The following is a 6708-nucleotide window of genomic DNA, read 5'->3' as shown; positions in this document are numbered from 1 at the left end:
GCATGCCGTCGCTGGAAACGATGCGGGGCTTATTTAAAAGGAACTCATTCAACAGAAATACGCACTAACATGCCTGTGAGACTCAACTGCGTTCCGGACCTTTAACCCCTGCCAGCCCGTGGTTTAAAAGCGCTCCTACCTCTGCCCAGTTTCACCAGTTTAATCCCTGTTGGCTTTTCAAATTAAGAGTTTGGCTAATAAAACACGTACTCCACTGTGGTTTAGTAAACTGTACTGGTGGTTTACGGAGACTCTGGAAACCACACGACTCTTCAAATAGACGTCACAGGGGTACAAGATGTAGCATCATACGCGAGAATTTACTGTTAGGGATGCGTCTGTACTACACTAACTACACGTTTGCTCGTTAGTACTGCTATTAGAACAAAAGTATCTGGATACATCCTCATCCGCTAAAAACCCACATTGTAATATTAATAATAAGACTTTACTTGTTGAGTTATTTAAACGTGGATTTAATTGGGCCATCTTAAGTATCAGAGGTAAAATTCGCCTATTTTATTCATATAAATAAAAAAAAATTTTCTCATATTAAACCCACGCATGAAGTATTTCACTTTCAGAGGATCGATATTCTGACTGACACTGAGTGTTGACTGGACAGATGGGATCGATAGCTTTTAATTATTAAAACCTCTGGATTTCTAAGCCAGGCTTCGCGGTGGGTTTTCGGCTGTGGACCTTGGAGCGCAGCGGGGCGGGGTCTCTGTCAAACCTGTTGTGCGTCTCTCCGCGCGGACTGTGCGGATCCGGGTGTCTGCTGGGGTCTTTTGGAAGTTTCTCGGGCTACTCGGACGCCGGGAGGACGGCACAGCAGCCTGGCGAGCTCAGGTGAGTCGGACCCGGACCTCATCGCCCCCCTTGTCACGGCTCTGAGTTGTCCCGCTGCTGTAGGAAGGAAAAGGCGTGAGAGTCAGGCGTGTCTGCCCGACACACGCCAGACTCCATTCAGGAATGTAGTAGTTTTAGATGTTGCCGGTTTTCCGTTAGGCTGTTTATCTGAGGGAGGCAGCTGCCGATGGCTTTAGAACCGGGAGGAGATGCTCTTTGACTCCGCTCAGAAACATTGATATTATGACCAGCACCAGGTTATGTCCCCCGGGTTTAATTTACAGAGCCGTAAATACAGAGCGGCTCAGACTCTGGACTGGGAGTTTAAAAGTGGACAATCCCTTCAGGGAGTCTGGCCGGCGGTCTGACTGAAGCCGGTTTAACAGCAGGAGTGATAAATGTGGTGCTGGGTTCAGTTTGTAAGTCTGCCTCCTCACTGAGTGCTTCTGTGTGTGTCCGTGTCGGCCGTTTCCAGCCTGTCCTGGCACGGCACGGCACGGCCGCAGCAGCCACTGAATAGCTGGCATTCCAACACACAGACACACACACTCTCACACTCTGTGCTGCTGTTATGGCTGGAGCGAGTTTAGAAGTCACCTTTGCAGACTTGCATAAGGGAAGTGAGCATCACGCGACACTCTGAGAACATAAACAAAAAACAATACAACCCCCCCCCCCCCCCCCCCCCCCCCCCTCCCTCCCCGTCCTCCCCCTCTCCTACTCCTACACAAACACACAGAAAGTTGCTGGACCTGCTCTTTGTTCCAGTTTAAATTAATGTGGTCAGTATTTCTAGGGAAACTGGGCAGGGCCGCTGATATTTTCTGTTTGGGCCCTCGGGGCCCCTTAAGCTCCTGGATACCACATGACTCCAGGCTGATGCAGATCTGCTGGTCCTGATTCAGTTTTTAAAGTTGCACTGTTTTACCCTTCCACAGATCCTGCTCAGGCTTTAACTGCTGCTTTGTTGGTGTATCAGACTTCCTGTCTGTGGTTGCAGCATGTTGGCTCCTGCTGAATGTAGCCTATAGAATAGTAAAGTTGTTGGGGCTCCTTCCAGAGGCAGAAGTGGCGCTCTGGTTTAGTTTGCAGTGACAATCCGGTTGATGGTGCTGAAGGAGATTATCGGTCTGAGTCTGTGGTTTGCTGAAAAAGTGCGAAAATGAGCAGAATGCTCCTTTATTATTTTGTGATGTTTAGGAACAGCTGAACCTTTTTTTTGTTCAAACTCTTGATGTTCTGCATGAAGGTTTGAATTACTGAACACAATACATGGAACACTGGGGAAAATGGTTTGTTCAGATACTTAAAGTTCATGCTTTTAAAGACAGAAAGAAACTGTGTTTAAATCTGGATTCCAGTGCTCAGCTAACTTGCTTCAGTTTACCCACTCCTCTTCCAGACATCTTGCTATCTTGGGAATGTTTCCAGTCACTTAAGCTCATCAGCCACTTTATTAGGTACACCTGTTCAACTGCTTGTTAGCACAAATATCTAATGAGGCAACCACATGGCAGCAGCTCATTGCATTTAGGCATGTAGACATGGTCAAGCTGACCTACTCATCAGAATGAGGAAGAACAGTGATGGTTGTTGGTGCCAGAGGGTCTGTCCGAGTATTTCAGAAAATGATCATCTGCTGGGATTTTCCCAAACATGCATCTCCAGGGTTTACAGAGAATGGTCTGTAAAAGGGAAAATACCCTGTGAGCTGCAGCTCTCTGGGTTAAAATGATGTGTTGACAAGCTGCTTTGAGGCGATAAGAAAGCAACATTTACTTAAATAACCACCCATTGCTGCCAAGGTATGCAGAAGAGCATCTCTGAACGGCCAACACATTGAACCTTGAAGCAGGGTTACAGCAGCAGAAGACCGAAAACTGAGGCTGCAGTTCCCGCGGGCTCACCAAAACTGGGCAGGAGAAGACTGGAAAGACATTGTCTGGTCAGTCTCAATTTCTGCTGCATCATTCACATGATAGGGACAGACTATAAACAGCATGACAGCATGAATCCATCCTGCTTTGTGAACAGTTCAGGCTGCTGCTGGTGAAATGGTGTGGAGCATATTTTCTTTGCACACTTTGTGCACCTTAGTACCAACTGAGCGTCTTTTAACCATCACAGCCTGCCTTAATATTTTTACTGAGCATGTCCACACCTTTCTGACCTCAGTGTACCCATCCTCTGATGACAGCTGCCAGTTTTAATGGTCACCAGGACATGAAAGCTGCAGGTGAAATATGAAAGAATCTGCCTAAAAGGTTTTCCTCAACATTAAGTTTTAAAAACCTTCTTTTTCCTCTCAGAAGATTTACTCGTACCTCCATCTGTGCTGCTTTTCGTTTGAACACCACGTCTTTCTTATAATTCTGGTTGAAATGATTTTGTGTTTGGATTTCTGACTGTACGCACTTCAGGTTTCTTTTATACAAAACCTCGTTCTTTTAGAGAAAAACAGAAAAAAAATCACAGAGACTGAAAAAAATCCAAACATGAATTTTGATTATTGATTAAATTATTTCAGTTTAACTCACAAGCAAAGCCGTGTTATTCCTCCAGCTCCTTTTTATTGAAAAGTACAGGAGCTGCCCACATGCTGCATAAGTAAGACAATAAGATTATAATAGAACAACAAAATGCATCAAATACATAAAAACTGTCCAAATGAAAAAATATCATAACTAATGTTTAATAACCTTGATAATTCACAGTAAAGGTGATTCACACGTAGATGGAACAAATGGAAACTGATGAAAATCAATTAACAGATTTAAAATAGAGGCGGTGTGGTCAAAGTTTATTGAAAACAAAATGAAGGTTTCGCTGCTGGCAGTGAGGAGCAGCTCTAATGCATGACTTTGTTTCTTTGTGCAATCATTAGATTTCTGCAGCAGCCTGACAGTCACAGTTCAGGGACGCACTGATAAAAATGTTAAATTGTAGATTTTCTGAATGGACTCTGGTTTAAAGAGACAACCTGAAGACTCCTTTACCCGATTTAACCCAGAAACCCGAATGAAGCTCACCCACTGACCACCCTGGCATGTGATCGGCTTGAGGCAGTGACATCATGCTCCTCCTCCTCATCCTCCTTTTCCTCCTCATCATCAGTGAGATGAAGATTACTTAACCGAAATGCCCATTTGACTAATCTGAAGGGTTTAGTCTGAGTCCAGCTTCAGAGTCAGATTACTGTCTAATCCACACACACACACACACACACACACACACACACACACACACACACACACACACACACACACACACACACACACAGCACACAGGGTTAATGTGCTTTAATCTGCAGTTTTAGTCCAACTGGGCTCGCACCAGTAACACCAGCACAGAGTGCTCTACTTTCCTGAAAGTCACCATCGTGTTTCCTTGTTTCCTGCTGCAGAGGATTTGATGCGGTGTTAGCAGATGAGCTGATCTGATCAGCTAATTGATTAATCAGCAAATACAAATAGAGTGAGGTCTTTTTAAACGGGGCAGAATCTGCAGAATCAGTGACAACATCACTTCACAGATGTGAGAAATATGTGATTATTTTAGTCCTGTGTGTGATCACTGTGAAGACCACTTTGGTTGCTGGTGTTAATGTGCCATTTCTATATTTCTATATGCTCTGGTTGTACAATGTACTTTACTACTGCGCTGAATGTGTTTGTGGAGGTGCGAAGGCATAAATAACAGATAGAAAAAGTGTTCACGATGATGTGAGAGAAAGATCAGAATAAATAAATGTTAACGAGGAAGCTTCTTTCGGCTGCTCCCTTATTCACAGCGTGTCTGATTTGGCAGTTTTTACACCGGATGCCCTCCCTAACACAACCCGAAAGAGTTTTGTTTTTTCGAACCGGGGATCTTTTGCTTGTTAGGCGAATATGTAAACTAATATTAGTCATCATATTTAGGAAACAAGTTGGAGACGGTGGAGATGGGGGGGAATCCTAATACAGGGGAAGAGGATTGTTAAATGTTCTGGTTCTCCACCCCCCGCCCTGTGCTCCGAGTGCTGTGGAGAGACTCTGAGCGAGGATCTGCTTCTAACATCTGAACTCAGTTTATAAAGGTTTATAAAGTAACAACAAGATAATCGGGGTTAAAATTTTACTCTCATAGTATTTTATGTTTGCTTTACATTGCATTACCACCCCCTCTATAAATAAAAGCCCACACTGACTCACAAGAGGAAGTGACATTTTCTCAATGAGCCTGTGGAAAGATCATCAGGCGCTCCTGCAGCTGCCTTTGTCTCTCACAATCTTTTACTGGGTCATGTGATACTTTATAGTCCCAAAGATGTGAGTCGTGACCGAGCTCAAACAGCTGGATGTCCTCCCTCACACTCACCTCCTTATTTTCACTTATTAATATAAAATTAAAGTTCAATAAGTTGAGGAGATCCAACATAAAAGGAAACATTTCAGAAAGTTTAGTAACTGCACAATGTTTGTTAAGTTAGTGAATAATCATGTTCAGTCATCCTAATGACAATTATTACATTAAGATAAGTTTGACTGAAGCCATGTGGAGGCAGAAGACATCCAAGCAGGTTCTATTTTTCTCTCATAATCTACTGATTGTTCAGAAAACGTCAAGTGACATCTCAATGAGAGCGACGGAGCACGTTTTTTTCTCTTTCTTCTTTTGTGTTTAGAAATGACTCACAATACTTATCAGTAATAAAACTGCTTCCAGATAATTTCCCGTCCATCTGCTAATCGAGTAATCGGGTCAGGTGTGGACTGCTCGCTGGTTTCTGGGGAAATAATCCTACTGACATGTGCGAAGGGGGCCAACGGGGGCCCCGCTGACAACTCCTTCCCCTCAGGAGGGGAATTATTATCTTCAGCCCTGCAGATAATGTGATAAAGACTTTTGTAATGATTTATATAACTCTGTGTCCTAAAGATAAATGACAGTTTGGGAAACATGAGAAACACAAAAAAGACAAAATAAAGAAAATACATTTGAGTTGAAATTTGTTTCGTAAATACTAAAAGTGTTCGCCCGCTTTGCTGTCAGTCTCGAGGAGCTGAGCTGAAGTCAGTGTGACGTGACGGAAACAGCAACAGTGTGTGCGCTTCACTGTTTGTGTGTCTGATTAGCTGTCAGTTTCTAATACAATCTGTGTGACCATCTGTTTTACTCCACTGTACACACTGGGTGTGTGTGTGTGCTCCTGGGAATTGTTATCACATGTTCCATGTATGCACACACGCCTGCACAGGTGCTGTTATGTGTCTGCAGGTTCTTTTAAAGATAATTGGAATTAATTTAAGATCTAATATCTGCAGAAGGTTCAGTGAGCGAGGCTGCTCTCCAGATCTGGATGATGTTTGGGAACGCGATCACTTCAGATCAGTTAAGTCTGGTTTAAAAATAGGTAGAAAAGTTTGGTGTGTTTGTCGTTGACACTTCTCTGACACATTATGGGTGCAGTGAACCAGAAAGAGTGAGAACATACACTGGGCTATATCTTTGCTCTGATAAGGAGCAGCTGTACTCACCAGCACACAGCTGAAACAGTCATCAAGCTGTGTGCCGGCTGTGTGCCCCGTCATGATTGGCTAATATGTTGTAAAGCAGATTGGGTTTTTGAGAGGCGGCGGGGCAACCGCCATCACTCCATCACTGGCGTTGGGCAGTTTTCCCATGAATTTCTACTCAAGAGTCTCCTGAGTGGCGACTCGCCCGCCCGCACGCTCGCTGCTGTGTCAGCTGTAATCTTGCTTAGCACAGCTACCAGTGAGCCGCATCTTCCCACAGAAAGCTTCCCCCGATCACCGCTCGATGTATCTCTGCTTGTCTAAGTGTCTAAAAGTCTCCAGGTTTCATTTGTTTCCT

General features: G+C 44.1%; 1 protein-coding gene across 1 annotated transcript in view; it reads left to right on the top strand.

Annotated features, from left to right (window-relative positions):
- The first annotated feature begins 698 nt into the window (after positions 1 to 698).
- The window catches only part of plxnb3 (plexin B3), a 91593-nt gene continuing 85583 nt past the window's right edge, over positions 699 to 6708 (top strand). Inside the window, exon 1 of the mRNA XM_085392929.1 lies at positions 699 to 852. The gene's annotated coding sequence lies outside the window, so the exon portion shown is untranslated. The remainder of the gene's footprint in view (positions 853 to 6708) is intronic.

This window comes from Rhamphochromis longiceps, linkage group LG20 (genome assembly GCF_057381845.1).
Source record: "Rhamphochromis longiceps isolate RC_006_pf linkage group LG20, R_longiceps_female_GT1.1, whole genome shotgun sequence".
NCBI classification, from domain to species: Eukaryota; Metazoa; Chordata; class Actinopteri; order Cichliformes; family Cichlidae; genus Rhamphochromis; species Rhamphochromis longiceps.
This window is presented reverse-complemented; position numbering and strand designations above follow the sequence as displayed.